General features: G+C 44.2%; 1 long non-coding RNA gene across 1 annotated transcript; it reads left to right on the forward strand.

The window, feature by feature from the left end:
• The first annotated feature begins 1,262 nt into the window (after positions 1-1,262).
• Positions 1,263-8,672, forward strand: LOC138751873 (uncharacterized). Its single transcript, XR_011350238.1, has 2 exons — positions 1,263-1,942; positions 6,942-8,672. It is a non-coding gene; the product is annotated as an uncharacterized lncRNA (long non-coding RNA).
• Positions 8,673-18,050: the final 9,378 nt, after the last annotated feature.

Here is an 18,050-nt window from a genome sequence, read left to right on the forward strand (position 1 = left end):
AACCTTTCAGGATATCTTTTTGTGATACCACAGTAGTGTCAAGATCACATCTTCCGACTGATCATTACTTTGAGCGTTTCTAGACATTAAAATGATCATCCCTCATCTAAAATATCACAATGAATGTCATCGGAAGGAAAGAGGATTCATCACCTAGTAAAACTGGGAATAATTGAAGTAATTAAATTGAAGTATGTTTGGGTGTAATAGTTTATTGGCTACATCTGCACCGAAATTGTAACAGACTCCAGCCACCCAGATATGTAAGAATCGCCAACAACATCATAAATGTGAATGACCACGATATGTAAGACATATTCGGTCTTTCGTTAGTAACCGAGATTATAATAATTCGGTTTCGGGTGGCAAACAATTGACGCCTGTAATAATGAGAAATCGGTTCAATACATGAGAATATCAGTTCGTCAATTAAAAAGAATGTGGAGGAAGGTTACATCCATTCGAGAAGTATTTCCTTCACATCACTCCTTAGTCCTTTTTTTGACCAGCCTCGGTACAACAGACCAATAACTACCACGCAGTGCATTCACAATCTCGAAGTATCAAACGAGACATCATGGGATCCCTTCTTGACTGTCGCTGGGAGCGAATCTGCGGCCACGTTGGTTATTTTCTCCTCCGAATAAGAGAGAACATGGGTCTGCTCCGTCTATGAGGTTCAATCAAAGTCAAAAGGCGAAAACAATGGTTTTTTTTTGCTATTTCTAAATTAAATTTCGGATATGAGGTCAAATTTTGCTTACAAAAAAATGTGGGTTATTAGGTCGGCACAACTCTGCGCTGAAGATGCCTATATTTCAACTGATAGTTGCGTCAAGATTACAGTTCCCTCCAAAGTGTGTGTGTGTGTGTGTGTGTGTGTGTCTGTGTGTGGTATGTGTGTGTGTCTGTGTGTGGTTTGTGTGTCTGTGTGTGGTATGTGTGTGTGTGTGGTGCGTGTGTGTGTGTGTGTGTGTGTGTGTGTGTGTGTGTCTGTGTGTGGTGTGTATGTCTGTGTGTGTGTGTGGTGTGTGCGTCTGTGTGTGGTATGTGTGTGTGTCTGTGTGTGGTTTGTGTGTCTGTGTGTGGTATGTGTGTGTGTGTGGTGCGTGTGTGTGGTGTGTGAGTGTGTGTGTCTGTGTGTGGTATGTGTGTCTGTGTATGGTATGTGTGTGTGGTGCGTGTGTGTGTCTGTGTGTGGTATGTAAGTGAGTGTGTGTCTGTGTGTGTGGGATGTGATTGTGTGTGTGTGTGTTGTTATATATAGAGAATTTAGGTTAAAATGGCTTAAGTTAAAATGTGAAAATGTGATGATTAATCATAAAAAGGGAAGCCAGAACGGACAGGGAGTTTACTAGCAGCCAAGGACAAAAGGTTCAGCTGGATATTTTTTTAAACATATCTTTCCATGGTCATAGTGAGAGACATGCAGGAGACAAAAGATTGAAAAGAAGGGTGAGAAACAGAATTTAGTGTATGTAGAGTTCGCAGCGTACGTAACGAACGTGATAATTAAAAATGCAGTTGTACTTAGAATGCTTTTGCAATACTAACCAATTAAAACAGTATTAATAAGTAGGGGAAGGGCAAACAACAAGGGTATAAAAATCAATGCACTGTATGTATCGGGGCTTAACTGGTGAGAAGCCAGTTGAGTCCAACTCTGCAGACTTGTAAATAAAGCTTGTCGTGTCATCAGTTTTAAAGAGACTCATGTGTGAGAAGTTTTATTTCTGACAAATGGGGGCTCGTCCGGGATCTACACTCCGGCCGTGAGGGGAGGCGAGAAGAGGGACATCGGAGGTGGTGCACCCCGCTGAGTTCAGCGGCTCCTAGTCCCTTGCTCGTGGCTTCGGGCGGCTTGAGCGAGTGGTATCCGGACAAGGTGACACGACAAGACGGAGAGGAGAAGGGTGACGGTTCAATCCCCGGGAAGACACCGGTAAGTGACGACTTACGATTGTGGTGTGGGGATTGGGTAACAGGTGTAACGGGATACACCTGTTTGGATAAAAAACCTAACGTAATAGATCAGGTATAGAGCTTTTGTCGTGGCGTGAGGACCCTGTCGTGGGACTCTAGGATAGACCCCAGGGAAACCTCGGCGGTAACCGAAGGAGGGACAGCACCTCCGACGAAGTGCCGAGAAGAGAGGGGTCGACCCCAGGGAAACCTCAGCGGTAACCGAAGGAGGGACAGTACCTCCGACGAGGCGTCTGAGAAGAAGGGAGTAGGGTCCAGAACGAGAGGGTCCTCAGCAACGATAAACGGATCTAGGTGGGAAAATGGGAGGATCAAATCTAAGGGCTCGTCTGAAAATTCAGGACAATTCCTGGGAGTTCCCCTTGACAGCCCTTTGGGGAGAATGTTTGAAAATTGGGATAGTAAAAGATATCGAGACAAAAACAAGAAAAAGATGGTTCAATATTGTCTCCTTTGGTCGAAACAACCTATTAAAGGTTCCTCGGTCTGGTGGCCGAAATTTGGATCTGATGAGGATTGGGTTAGACAAGCATTAAACATATATGTAAATTCGAGACCAAAGGTGAATCAAGAAGAGTTGGTGTATGCATTTTGTTGGGTTCCCTGGCCAGGATCCTTAACAAAATGTTTTAAATTGAGGGTAGCGGGAGAAAAGAAGTGGGAACCTCTGGACAACCTTCCCCCTCCTTATATTCCCCCGGTGCCTACTGCGCCCGAGGAAAGCTCATTACCGGAGGGGAAAGGTGATGAATCTGATTGCCCCGAAAGGGGCCGGGAAAAAAAGAATGAATTAAGGGAGTCGGACCCTAAACTTCCACCAGTAAACCGACCCTGGACAAGATCCCAGACTGGTCCAGGACCATCAAAGTTTTAAATAAGCCTAAATCCCCTGAGGGAAGTTCCTATGGGAGGACCGGGAGGGGGAACGGGATATGTGAATGTTCCCCTAACTAGTACAGAGGTGCGGGGATTTAAGAAAGAAATGAAAAAGTTATTGGAAGATCCTATAGGACTGGCCGAACAGCTCGACCAATTCCTGGGACCAAACACATATACGTGGGAAGAGATGCAGGCAATAATGGGAACATTATTCTCACCCCAGGAGAGGCAGATGATTCGACGGGCTGCCCTCCTCATGTGGGAATATGAACAACCTGGGGACCCCAGACCCCATGAACAAAAATATCCCTTAAATGAACCCAGGTGGGACAAACGAACACCCGAGGGATTGGCAAGTATGAGACAATATAGAGAGTGGACAATTAAAGGGATACGGGAGGCTGTGCCAAAGGGTCACAATTTCACCAAGGCATTTGGGAACCACCAGGGGAAAGACGAGTCCCCTATTGATTTTTTGGAGAGGGTGAGAAAGAATGTCCAACAGTATGCGGGCGTGGACCCTAGTACACCAATGGGTGAACAGCTTATTCGAATTGAATTTGTTTCCAAATCATGGCAGGACATTAGAAAGAAACTAGAAAAGGAGGAGGACTGGAGCGAAAAACCCCTAAGCGACCTGTTAAAAAAGGCGCAAAAAGTATATGTGCAGAGAGAAGAAGAAGATCAAAAGAGGGCGACAAAGGTTATGGTACAGACTATCCGACAGATGAATGCCGAATCCAGAGGGGAAAGAAAACAAAACCTTCCTCTAAACAATCCAAGATATCCAAGAGAGGGAAGACCCCGGAGGTTCGTTAAGTGCTATTACTGCAATGAGGAAGGACACTTTAAGAGGGAATGCCCCCGATACAAGAGGGAATTGCGTGCCCTCGAACTTATGGAAGAAGATTAGGGGGGGTCAGGGGTTCCAAATGTTGGGGACCAAGTATAAGAGGGAACCCCTGGTAAAACTAAAAATTGGTCCCAAGGGAGAAAAGGTGGTGTTTATGGTGGACACAGGAGCGGAACGAAGTAGTGTAATAACTGTGCCAATCGGGACTGAACCTGTAAAAAGTAATTTGAAAATTTCTGGGATAGAAGGGGCTCCCAGAATGGTATCAATAATTCCCCAAGTAACAGTGAAACTGGAAGAAAGAGAAGGGGTACAAGACCTCTTGTTGTTACCGTCGGCTGGATTTACAGGCTTACAGGCTCTCCTAGGTTTGGGTGCTCTCCCTGTGGACGGAGAAGTGCGAGTCCACCTCTGTGCTCTAAAGGAAGAGGATGAACGGCAGATTGATGAGAGAGTCTGGTATAAGGAGGGAAATCGAAGAGGTCTGGACATCCCACCTTTACATGTCACATTAATACCAGGTCATCAGCCGGTAAGGAAACGTCAGTATCCTATTTCTTTGGAAGGGAGAAAAGGGCTACAGCCGGTAATTGAGACTCTAATACGAGACGGACTATTAGAAGAATGCATGTCACCTTATAACACCCCTATACTCCCAGTGAAAAAGTCAGATGGATCCTATCGCCTAGTTCAGGATCTAAGAAGTTTGAATGCTATTGTTCAGACCCGCCACCCAGTGGTGCCTAATCCCTATACTATTATGAGTCGGATTCCCCCAGACCATGAGTGGTTTAGTGTTATCGACTTGAAGGATGCCTTCTGGACGTGTCCATTAGAAGAGGAAAGTAGAGATATGTTCGCGTTTGAATGGGAAAATCCCTGGACAGGTAAACGGAGACAGCTTCGGTGGACTGTATTGCCCCAAGGGTTCACTGAATCTCCGAACCTGTTTGGACAAATGCTAGAACAAATCCTGGTGGACTATCCACAATCTGATGATTCCCAACTAATGCAGTATGTGGATGATTTACTATTATCAGGACCCAAGGAACAAGAAATGAGGGGAGATACAATTAGACTCTTGAATTATCTGGGGAAAAAGGGTCTACGGGTGTCCAGGAACAAGTTACAGTTCGTTGAGAGAACTGTGGTATATCTGGGACACCAGATAAGTAAAGGACAGAAACGGATTACCCCTGAACGGATTGCGGGAATCACTAGAATGCCGTTACCCCGTAATAAGAAGGAAATAAGACAATTCCTGGGACTCTTAGGTTACTGTAGGTTATGGATAGAGGACTATGTATGAAAAGCTGACAAATGAAAATGAATATCCATTGAAATGGACCCAGGAGGAGGAGGGATGGTTTGAGGACTTGAAGCATCGCCTGACACGAGCCCCGGTACTCACTCTGCCCTCTTTAAAACAGCCCTTCCAGCTATTTGTCACTCATAACCAAGGAACAGCTGTGGGAGTTTTAACACAGGAAAAAGGCGGTCAGCGACACCCAGTGGCTCCAAAATGATGGACCCAGTGTCTCGCGGATGGCCGACGTGTATCCAGGGAGTAGCGGCTGCTGCTCTGTTGGTAGAGGAAGCACGTAAACTTACTTTTGGAGGAAAGATGACTGTGTACACCTCCCATTCTGTGAGTGTTTTATTAACACAAACTGCCCATCGAGGGCTGACTGATTCCCGCATATTAAAGTATGAAACCATTTTAATGGTCGGAGAAGATCTACAGTTTGCAAAGATTAATAGCTGCAACCCAGCTCAGTTTTTATACGGCAGTGAAACAGAGAGAGAGGTGGAGCACGACTGTGTCGATTTGACGGATCTTCAGACCAAGACCCGAGAAGACCTTTGCGATACTCCGCTGGGAGAAGGATATGAATTCTACATTGACGGCTCCGCCAGATGTGTTGACGGAATGAGAAGAAGTGGGTATGCTATAATAGAAGGAAATACTTGGAAAGTAGTAGAATCCACGAGACTACCCGGAAGCTGGTCAGCACAGTCCTGTGAACTATATGCCTTGCAGAGAGCCCTCAGAATACTGGCAAAGAAAATTGGAACGATTTACACAGATTCCAAATACGCATACGGGGTAGTGCATACCTTTGGAAAGATCTGGAAGGAGCGTGGTCTAATTACATCAAGAGGAAAGGAATTGGCACACGAACAGATGATTACTCTGACTTTAGAAGCCCTGACATTACCCCAGGAAATAGCAGTGGTCTACATACCAGGCCATCAGAGGGGAGATACCCCGACAGCAATTGGAAACAGACTGGCTGATGAAGAAGCCAAAAGGGCAACCATGCAACAAGAAGTCCGTTTGCTGACCTTAATCCCAATAAGACAAGGCATAAAGAAGGCTCCCATTTTCACTGCTAAGGAAGAAAAGGACATGGCTCAGCTGGGCGCAAGCCAGCTGCCTGATGGAACATGGAAGACACCAGATGGAAGAATGGTTCTAAATAAAGAAATAACTCGCAATATTTTAAAACACCTGCATCATCAGAGCCACTGGGGCACCCAAGCCTTATGTGACACAGTGCTTCGAGAATATGTGTGTAAGGGAATCTACACCTTGGCCCAACAGGAGGTGCAGAACTGTCACCTATGCACAAAAATTAATAAAAAGGTGATGAGGACAGGGACCATGGGAGGTCAACCATTAGCCATACGCCTTTTCCAACGTATCCAGATCGACTTCACAGAGTTACCTCAAGTCCAAAGATGGAAGTATCTGTTGGTGGTAATAGATCACTTTACCCGATGGGTGGAAGCCTTCCCAACAGTAAATGCTACAGCCTCTACAGTAGCTCGCCTCCTCCTAGAGCAGATAATCCCCAGATATGATATAATGGATTCTATAGACTCAGACAGGGGTCCACATTTTTGTTCAAAAATCCAGCAATTGATTTGTAATGCATTACAGGTCACTTGGAAATTGCATACCCCTTGGCATCCACAAAGCTCAGGGAGGGTTGAACGTATGAATGGAACCCTAAAAATGCAACTGACAAAATTAATGGTGGAAACTAAAATGCCTTGGCTTTATTGAGAATTCGTACTGCCCCACGAAAAGATGTAGGGTTGTCCCCTTATGAAATGATGTTTGGGCTTCCCTTCTGGAGTACAGTTGAGGGGTGTCCCACCTTGGGGGAAGGGGATATATTTGTTAGGAACTATTTACAGGCACTGTCACGCTCTCTTACAGATTTACGAAAGAGAGGACTATTGGCACAAACACCGCCTCTAGACTTTTCTTTACACAAAGTGGAACCAGGAGACTGGATTCTCATCAAGACCTGGAAAACTGAAAAACTCCAGCCCCAGTGGGAAGGTCCATACCAAGTTCTCTTAACTACAGAGGCTGCAGCACGAACAAGAGAGAAGGGGTGGACGCACGCATCCAGATTTAAGGGACCTGTAGAGGCGCCTCAGGACCCTGATACGAACTCAGATTGGACTTGTGTTCCTGGAGAAAAACCTCTTACCTTGCGATTTCGCAGAAAGACTTGATTCACAATGTTATTGTTATGTTCTTTGATTTTTCTTAGTTTGCCTATGTCTTTATCAGGTGTGAAATGTAAGAAATGCAGAGACACAGTGGTCCTGTTTCAGGACCACATTTGGGGAAGAAAGGAGGGTAATTTTATTTCCCATACCTCAGTTCCTAAGAAATGCTGGGCAGAAAATACCACCCAACATCCATATACCCCTTGTGTGGAAAAAGAAGGAAATAAGATGGGTCATTATATACAGATTCCTAATACCACTCCTTTCCCTCTTAACAGTTGGAAGGGTGACTCAGGCCCACCATGCCCTGATGGACTCTGGTTTTGCATACACCAGCGTACTGTTCCAATAAGAAGTTCCACTCCACACTCAAAAGTGCCTGCCCCTTTAAGACAGCCGGACTTAGTTCGAGTCCATCCAAATAACCATGAAAGTTTCGGTCACGCAGTTGGGGGAGATAACCTTTTTGTTGATCTTGCAACTAGAATTGCAGGAACTTTTAATGTAACCAATTGTTGGGTCTGCGGGGGTCCACGGATGTCAGAGCAATGGCCTTGGTGGGGGGAGTCCCTCAATTCATTGACCATGATTTCCCGAATTTGGACAACTAACCGAACGAGATCAAGAGAAATTTGGTCTCTCTCTAACGTCCCCTCTGGTTTTTATTGTCTCTCACGTACCGGCAAATACCCAGTAGGAAAAAGTCCCTGCAAGGCTGTATGGATTCGCATTTCGCCTAGTATTTTCACTTGGTTTCCTAAACCCCTGACTTGGTTCTTATCCACTGTTTTTAAAACTAATTGCCTGCCCCTATCTAATAGCAGTATTCAGCTTTGGAATTGTACCAGTTCCACCATCACAGGACCATACCAATCAAACCCCACTCTTAAAAGAGTTTGGGAACGGGGATATGGGGATATCCCCATTCATATATACATATAATACACACATTTTAAAGAGAGAAAGGGGTGGATTGTTATATATAGAGAATTTAGGTTAAAATGGCTTAAGTTAAAATGTGAAAATGTGATGATTAATCATAAAAAGGGAAGCCAGAACGGACAGGGAGTTTACTAGCAGCCAAGGACAAAAGGTTCAGCTGGATATTTTTTTAAACATATCTTTCCATGGTCATAGTGAGAGACATGCAGGAGACAAAAGATTGAAAAGAAGGGTGAGAAACAGAATTTAGTGTATGTAGAGTTCGCAGCGTACGTAACGAACGTGATAATTAAAAATGCAGTTGTACTTAGAATGCTTTTGCAATATTAACCAATTAAAACAGTATTAATAAGTAGGGGAAGGGCAAACAACAAGGGTATAAAAATCAATGCACTGTATGTATCGGGGCTTAACTGGTGAGAAGCCAGTTGAGTCCAACTCTGCAGACTTGTAAATAAAGCTTGTCGTGTCATCAGTTTTAAAGAGACTCATGTGTGAGAAGTTTTATTTCTGACATGTGTGGTGTGTGTGTGTGTGGTATGTGTGCGTGTCTGTGTGTGGTTTGTGTGTCTCTGTGTGTGTGTGTGTGGTGTGTAAGTGAGTGTGTGTGTGTCTGTGTATGGTATGTAAGTGAGTGTGTGTCTGTGTGTGTGGGATGTGATTGTGTGGTGTGTGTGTGGTATGTGAGTGTGTGTGTGTGTGGTATGTGTGTGTGTCTGTGTGTGGTATGTGTGTGTGTCTGTGTGTGGTATGTGTGTGTGTGTGGTGCGTGTGTGTGGTGTGTAAGTGAGTGTGTGTGTGTCTGTGTGTGGTATGTAAGTGAGTGTGTGTCTGTGTGTGTGGGATGTGATTGTGTGTGGTGTGTGTGTGGTATGTGAGTGTGTGTGTGTGTGTGTGGTATGTGTGTGTGTCTGTGTGTGGTATGTGTGTGTGGTGCGTGTGTGTGGTGTGTAAGTGAGTGTGTGTGTGTCTGTGTGTGGTATGTAAGTGAGTGTGTGTCTGTATGTGTGGGATGTGATTGTGTCTGTGTGTGGTGTGTGTGGTATGTGAGTGTGTGTGTGTGTCTGTGGGTGGTTTGTGTGTCTGTGTGTGGTATGTGTGTGTGTGTGGTGCGTGTGTGTGGTGTGTAAGTGAATGTGTGTGTCTGTGTGTGTGCGATGTGTGTGTGTGTGTGTGTGTGTGTGTGTGTGTGAGGAAACTGCTGACGCTGGAATCTGAAGCTAAACACAAATCTGCTGAAGGAACTCTGCAGGACGAAACCAGTCTTCGTGGGAGAATGGTAGAGCGAGTCTTGGTGAAGGATTTCGGTCCGAAGCGCCGACCTTTCTTTTTCTCCACGGAGGCTGCTCCACCCGCCGAGTTCCTCCTGCAGATTGTGTCCAGCAACAAAGAACCCAGTCGGTCCCCACCTCATCCCAACCAAAATCCGGCCTGGGGTCCGTGTGTAGGTTGAATGGCATTGCTTCGACTGGGGCTCGAGAGCGGGGCAAAAATGCCTCTCACAAGACTGCCGCTTTGAAACGGCCCGGGTTTGACTGATTATTTATGTAGGAGTCAAATGGAACGGATGGGCAGTGGGACGAGCAACGAATCATCCTGCCGTGCAGTAACCGAATGAATACCTGGACAGATAGAAATGGAATGAGACTATCGACGTCCCATTAAATCAATGCGCAAAGCCTTGTCTTTTGGATGCGTTTAAAGTCCAATGATTCGCTCATCATGTCTTTATTTTTGAGAAATAATTTAGATAAAAGATTTATAACAAAATTGTACGTTTTAGGCTCTCGTCTTCTCAGGTTAATTGATTGCACCAGAGAGGACGCCGAGAAAGGTCTTTCACTCTCTTTTCATAATGAATAAATTTAGAGAGGCTTTAATTAAATATAAACTGGGACGATTTGTCAGCTTGATTTGTATTTTTAGTTAATTGTGAAAGTCATTAGAAATACAAATGCAGAGGATCCGGGACCCCTCCCCTCATCCCCTCCCCCCTTTCCCCTCCTTTAACCCAACGCATGGAATTTAATTTTCATCTGGACAACCATAAATCAGGCTGATGGGCGGAGGCGGCGGCGCTAAATGGCTTCATTTGTCACTTGGTTGAATAGAAATCACCAGTTGCTGGTTAATGAAATTAAACTGAACAGAAGGTGTTAAAAGGCCCCGAAAGGGCGGAAGATTTTGTTTTTCACCAAAGAGGCCGCTCAGGTTGAAGACAAGCCGCGTAAAATAAGGTCGAGTCATTCGTCTCAGAGCCGCCGTGTCTCGGAGTTCGGGCAGCGGAGGGAGAGAGAGATACGCCTGTTTATTATTGGTATTTTAATGCCTCAATAAAGCTATGTTGGGAGATCAATTAAAAACTCGATGAATTATACACGTCGACATGCAGATTCTGGGAACATCTGCTTCATGTAAACTTCACCTGTTGTTCCGCGCTCTAATCTCAGTGAAAGAACAGGAGGTGACTTCTATCTGCCAACACACAATTGGAGATGATCCCAGGCTTCCAGCTAACAGTTTCCGTGTAGTTATCGTTTTATAGTTCAATATTATTCTCTTCTATCCTGCTCCTCCAGGTGTATGTACCAAGCAACTGAGATGTCGACATGACTGGAACCTTCAGGGTCACACGATGTAACCTTCACAAATGTAATCGTTTTGTCTTCTGCGACAACAGTAACGTTCGAGTGAGAGCTTGATATTCTCTGAAAAATATCTGCTCGCCGTCCGCGTAGTTTAGTGCCCTTTTTATCTCGAATTCACCTGGCATCTTATTTTCCATTCCTACCTGACTCTGCACCAGCCTCCAGCCCCCCTCTGACGGGATGTTTTCACTGTGTTTTGTTGGAGTCTCCCTCGAAAAATATCAAATGAGTTGATACGCATAAAGGGACAGAAGGTTTAATGATTCCATCTAACACTTTTTTAGAATGTCGCCGAGCAAAGGGTAACGAATAAAGAAACTGGCACACGAAAAATCCCCAAGATCTTTGTCAATTTGAATGTGAAACAATTTTATTCAAAAATATAATCACCGCGGGCGTGCTGACAGCAACATGGATACCCACAATGTGAACCTCTGATCCACGATACCATTCTCCTCATTCATTTGTTGTGTGAGTGTGTGTGTTTGTGAATGATTGTGTGTGTGAGTGAGTGTGTGAATGATTGTGTGAATGGGAATGATTGTGCGTGAGTGTGTGTGAATGAGTGTGTTTGTAAGTGAGTGTGTGTGAGTGTGAATGATTGTGGGTGAGAGTGAGTGTGAATGCTTGTGTGTGTAAATGATTGTGAGTGTGTGAGCGTGAATGATTGTAAGTGTGTGTGAGTGTGAATTATTGTGTGTGTAACTGTGTGTGTGTGAGTGAATGATTGTGGGTGAGAGTGAGTGTGAATGAGTGTGTGTGTGAGTGTGAATGATTGTGGGTGAGAGTGAGTGTGAATGATTGTGGGTGAGAGTAAGTGTGTGTGTGTGTGAGTGTGAATGATTGTGGGTGAGTGTGAATGATTGTGAGTGTGTGTGAAAAACTTGTTGAGAATCTTGAGATTTAACTATTTAGTCTTGGAATTATCTTTGTCATTTGGAAACGTCAGTTTTATTTTGATCTGTTGAATGTGGAGTTAAAATGTCTTGTAACATTATATTTAGGAACACATGATGCTAGACCGATATCATATCGGAAATTACAATGTTTTGTTCTGTCCAGTTTATTATTAAACCTTCTGTCCCTTTATATCATTTGATATTTTTCGAGGGAGACTCCAACAAAACACAGTGAAAACATTCTCAAAACATCCCTTCAGACGGAGACTGGAGTCTGGTGCAAAGTCACTGATGGGCAGTAAGTAGGAATGGAAAATAAGATTCCAGGTGAATTCTAAATAAAAAAGGCACCAAGTACTAACTATGCGGACGGCGAGCAGTGTCTTCCCAAATATTTTTCAAGTAATATCAAGCTCTAACTCGAATGTTAACTCTGGTGGCTATTAAAAGTATGTGGATTCGTTAGTTTTAGGGGAATCTGCGAAATTTGATGTCCGCGTGTCTGCCCAATGAAAGATAAGAATGGTTTGTTTCTTATCTTTAGTGTAAAAGATTCTCAGCTCCAGAGTCATAAAGTCAGACCTTTCGTCCAAGCCGACTAATTTGGCATTCTGGGCTAGACCTATTTGCCTGACTTAGATCTTTCTAACCAGACCTGGATTAGGGCACCAAGGGAAGGGGACGTTTTTTTTCCCATAGTCGGATTTACCATGGTGCATCTGAACTAGGGCCCCACAGGAAGCCCCCCCCCAAAAAAAAACTGAAACACACTTAGATATATAGTTTATTTATACCCCCCTCCCCCCCCCCCCCCCCACATATATATATATATATATATATATACATAATTTGTACATACACACACGCACATTCCAGGTCTGGCCTGGAATAAAACTGAATTTCTCACCTATTATTTCATATTCAGCACTTAATGTCTTGTCAGTTCGTCAATGGAAGGGTCGAGGGGGAACCTCGACCCTTTAAGGCATCAGTTGGCCTTAATCCAGCCCTGTTTCTAACCCCTCCCTATCCACAAACCTGTCCAAATGTAATTGCGCCCGCTTTAACAATTGATTCATGCCCCATCATAAATGTATAAGATTATCCCTCAGCCTTCGCTGAATGGAATGTAAGATCCAGTCGGTAATGCTCAAACACCAGGGAAACAGATCCTTCGGCCCACCGTTCGTGCTGACCCATTTTCGCTCATTCTATTCTCCAGCACTGGGCTCTTGTGTGTGAATGTTGAGCCGTCTATCGTCTTTCCAGACAGTGCGCTCCAGGACCCAACCAATTTCATCCAGGATGTTAAAAAAAATCGTAGCCAAGTTCCCTCTAAATGTCCCACCCTTGTCTCTGAGTCAGAAGGTTCACAGTTCAAATTCCACTCTTGTGTAGTATTGAAGAGGAGTTACTTTGTCAGAGGTGCCGGCTTTCAAGGACACCACCCCGTGCCCCGAAATCAACGCGCCATCGCTAAATGGATGCTGTTGGGAGTTGCTGGTGCAAATCTGCGCTCATTTTCACCATTGAACAATTCTGACTCCCTTTCGAATCGGGTCATAAAGCGCGCGGTAACGCAGAGGGGACGTGGGAGGCGCTACAGAAATATTTGAACGACGACAAGTACATTGGGAGATTAAGATGAATTATTCCCTTTAATTTTGCAGTTTAAAAAATACTGCTCTAATGAGAGAAAAGGGTATTCCATAAAATAAATAAATCAAGTTCGACGATGAAAGAATAATCGACCTCACCGTTAGATTTAACAATTTTGTTGCCATTTATTAAGTAGTCAGAATATACCCTTGGATTTGTGAGAGGTGAATCCTTTCAACACCCCTTCAACCCGTGGTCGGTGTTGGCGATGCCTGGGCGTTGCAAAATTTAGCAATTAAACGACTTTAACATTTTGCTAAAAAAACGTTCACTACGTCTCAAGCCACAGGGGCATCGCAGTAAAACGTTTATTTTGCTTCATACTTTCGCAAGGGGTAAGTCATCAGAGGTGAAGTCTTTCCTCGTCTAGTGCGGAAAAAGGTCAGTAAGTTAAATTGGGGGTATGTGGAGGTGGGGAGTGAGTGAGAAAGGGAGGGAGAAAGAGAAAGGGAGAAAGTCAGAGGGTTGCAAAGAAGAAAAATAAAAAAAAGAGAAACAAAGAGAAAGGCACCCGAATAGGATGTGGCTGAACTTCGTTCCTTTTTTCTTTGAATAAAGGAATCTACTGGTCTAATGGTATATATAACACCCTTTGTAATGCTGTTGTTTAGTAGACTTGGACTATATTTGGATAAGGACCCAACTACATACAGTGAGTGAAATCTGATTCACAATAACATTTTCCCTCAGACAAAAGCTCCGCGTATTTGCTACTAGTCGCGCCAGAACAGAAAATCCTTCGTGTTGAATGGATTTTTTTTGACGGAAAATGGGCTACCGTAATATCACATGCTGGATTCCTTTGTTATTACCCATTTTTATGATGAGGTAAGTGTAAATATCACTGAGAAGTTTTCCTCTCCATGAATCCTCTATAGTGAGAAGTTGTTGCAAATAAAAGTACTTTCAAATCGGAAAACAATGGGGTTTTTTTTAAACAATTTAAATCCCTTATAGATCTAGAAAAAAACTTGTATTTTTTTTTAAAAGAAGGCTGTAGAATTCAGGTGGTCAGGTTAAAATTTCTTTTTATAATGTTAAATTGGAACGACACTAAAACGACCACCAGAATGACTCGGGGAGGTAATGGATTTGATCTGTGCCTTGTTGATTTCCCCTGAGCAAATAAGCCTTTGATGCAGTCACAGTGAGAGTGGTTAGTTGATGAATTGACGCAATGTAATCAGCTTTATTGGGAAACAGGTTACGGAGAGTTGGGTGTCAATAATTCCGATCGTGACCCGTGCATCCATTAAAAGGAGCTGTCTGATTAGGGCCGATGAAGGTCCGGTCCATTCTTTAAAGAAAAATTCCTTTCATAAACGTACCATTATTATCCGTCATGTAAGATGCCTCTTAGGGGCAAGACAGGAGGGCCGTCATCCATCACCATCTTAATATATCACAATCTTGTTACTTAATATCAAAAGGTTACGGGCAGTTTTGTATCACAGATATGATCTGCCGGCAGTAGATGGGATCAGCTCACCACCAATATTTGCATCCCACGATCCAGAGCCTGTTAGCTGCAACAGAATCGGAACATGGGATAAGCTGAGCATCGCGGGTTGCCGCATCTCCAGGGGCAAATCCAATGAAACGGGAGGGGCCGATGGTTTCACATTCACCCTGTCCATGTGAAAAACAAAATCACTGCAGATTAAGTCCTGTGTCGAGAAAGGCCTCGCAACCGAAAGCAGTATTTCCACAATTTAATCAAAATGCATGTTTTCCCCCTTGATTTGGCTACAATAGAGTGTTTTTAAAAAAATATATATCATAACATCTGTGTAAACTTACACATTGCAACCGGTCCTTTATTTCATTTCGAAGCTGCGGGGAGTAATATTAAACCTTTACAGATAAAATTAACAGCCTTCTTGCTGAATGCCCAATACATTTGTTAGCTATTAGGACAATCGAGGGAGTGCAATAGAGACTCTTGCAGGAAACTGGCGCTGAGGTAAAAGATCTGCCCTGATGTTATTAAATAGTGGAGCGGACACGAGGACCTGACTGGCCTACTCATGATAAAGAGTCCAGATCTAAATCCTGCCTGACTATTTCTACCCATGGATGTTTTCTGGCCTGCGGTAATTCTTGGTCTGCCTTTGCATCTCTCTCTTGGGTTCTTGTCTTATATTTGTCCGCTGATGTGGTGTCTGGCCAAAATCAAGGAGCTGACTTCGGAAGGGGAACCCAGAGGGTGTCCTGAAGGAAGGGATCCAGAGGTGGAGAGGATGAACAAATTTAAATTCCTGGGAGTCATGATCTCCGAGGACCAACATACTAATGTCATCGTGAAGAAACCACATCAGCGTCTCGACTTCCTCGGGAGTTTGCAGAGATTCATTATGTCATCGAAAACCTTGGTGAACCTCGACAGATGTGACTGGCTGGCTGCCTCACGGTCTGCCATGGGGGCACTCCGAATGGAAAGTCCTGCAAAAGGCAGTGGACACAATCCAGTTTTGTATCACAGGCAAAACTCTCCCCACCATCGAGAAAATCTACGCGGGAAGAGACACAAGACTCGCACCACCAGGTTCAGGAACAGTTGTTACCCCTCCACCATCAAGAGACTCATTTAAAGATTCTTACTTTGCTCATCATTTATTTCTAAAAAAATTTTTGCAGTGTGTTTACGTTTTCTTGATTTAAAAAGTTTTTTTTCTTGAGTACAGTGTACATACACTACCGATAAGTGGAAATTCTGTCTGGCCCGTCGGGAAACAATCTCAGGGTTGTTTGTATGTGATGTACATACTCTGACAATAAATTTGAACGAAAATTTGCATATAATCAGATTTCATAAAGCATGCGAATCCTGTCAGTTTTCTAGATTGATTTAATTTGAACATACAGTACAGTAACAAGCTGCTTCGGTGCCGCCCAAATACCCCAATTAACGGGGAGGAGACCCACACAGACCCGGGGGGCGGGGGCGCAGACTGCTCCGGGTTCGAACCCCGGTCGCTGGCACTGGACGAGCGTTGCGTTAACCGTGCGGCCCTGTAACATTATAACCAGATTGAAGAGGGGTCTTGGAGGAGTGAGCGATATGATATGAGGAGAAGAGTGGGACGACGGCAGTGTGATGAATGAGCGTGGTCGGGGCTTAATGAGCAATTCAGTTTATCATTAACCTTCAAGGGGCGGGGAGGGAAAACTAGCTCAGGTAAATAATATTTAAAACGAACTGTCAAGGTCTCCAAATTAGTGACAAGCAAGTAATTGGCGACAGTGTTGCAATGCGGCATCATTACTTCTGATTGTTTCCACCCCCCACCAACACGGTGCACAGAAAATACTTGCAAACAAGTACTTATTTCTGAAATAAAACACGAAAATCTGGCGGCACAATGTTGGAGAAACTCAGCAGTTCAAACTGAGTCCTTTATACAGGAAAGGTTAAAAAAAACCTTCAGACGAGCCCTTCATCAAGGTATTTTCCGCATCTAGGATCTTTTTGACAAGCCAGCTGAGTTTCTCCAGTGTTGTTTTTAAACCAATTTTTTTAAAAAAAATTACAATCACAGCGCCTGCAGATTGTGTTTCTCTCAAGCCCGAAACGTCAGTTATTTATTTGTACCGTTGTTATATTTCTAATGGATCTCTCGATTTTTAAAACTATTTAACTTACCAAACTATCTTGTACATTAAATGGATTTTTTTTTAAACCGGGGGAAAGCTTCGCTTTGTGAACAACAGACGCCCAGAAAATGTCATTTAAGAAACATTAAAAGCGCACAGTAGGTATTGACTTGCGTTCTCACACCTCTTGTGTGTGCGGAGGGGGAGGGGGAATTGGAGTCAGTGCGTGGGGGGGTTGGCCAACAAAATGTCTTTGGTCAACACAGGTGCAAGAACTCGTGTTAGGTGAACTGACCCGCGGGCAAAGCAATTTTACCAGAAAAGTTTACACCAACTTCCTTCTGAAGGGATACTGTGGTGTTCGTTCAGACACCGATCACCTGGAACATTCAGCTCTTTTCCTTTGAACCTTGCACCAACACAAACTGGCTGGGTTATTTGCTGTCTACATCTTTTCTCTCTCTCTCTCTCTCTTCTCGATTAATTTCATGCCTCGCTGGCATTGTCCAGATCAGGGTAATTTTCCACCGTCAAACTCGGGGGCAAAATAGAAGTCACACGTTTAATTGCTTTAATTAAGAAGATGATCTCCTCCAATAACAAACAGTGACTTCTTCTCCAACCAATGATGAACGGGCGAGCAAAGTAGCAATAAATGGGCCAATCAGCACGGGTTGGCAATTAATGACGCAAATGCGAATGGGCCAATCAACAGGCGGCGTTCGCCCAATTCTTCCGCACGGGTTTTGCCCAGGACCTATAGGGAGCGAGCAGGCGAGCGCTTGAAATCGGTAGGTTCGACCTAGTGCAACCCGAGCAAAGTGACCAATAGCGACTCCGCTTCGCACAGGAAAGAATGGCCCAACCATTGGGGCAGAGGGCAGGATCTTCAAGTGCGAAATTCTGAGCCAAGGTGGAGCTGAGTGCCGCTGCCTGGTAAATACCAGGGAAAGAGCGGGTCGGATCAGCGGGGAGAGAAACGGGATCGGCGCGTCGTTTTCTTTCCAACATTCTCCAAGTTTGTTTTAAATTATCTCCCGCAATTTGGACTTTAAACAAAAGCCG

Source organism: Narcine bancroftii, chromosome 1 (assembly GCF_036971445.1).
Source record: "Narcine bancroftii isolate sNarBan1 chromosome 1, sNarBan1.hap1, whole genome shotgun sequence".
NCBI classification, from domain to species: Eukaryota; Metazoa; Chordata; class Chondrichthyes; order Torpediniformes; family Narcinidae; genus Narcine; species Narcine bancroftii.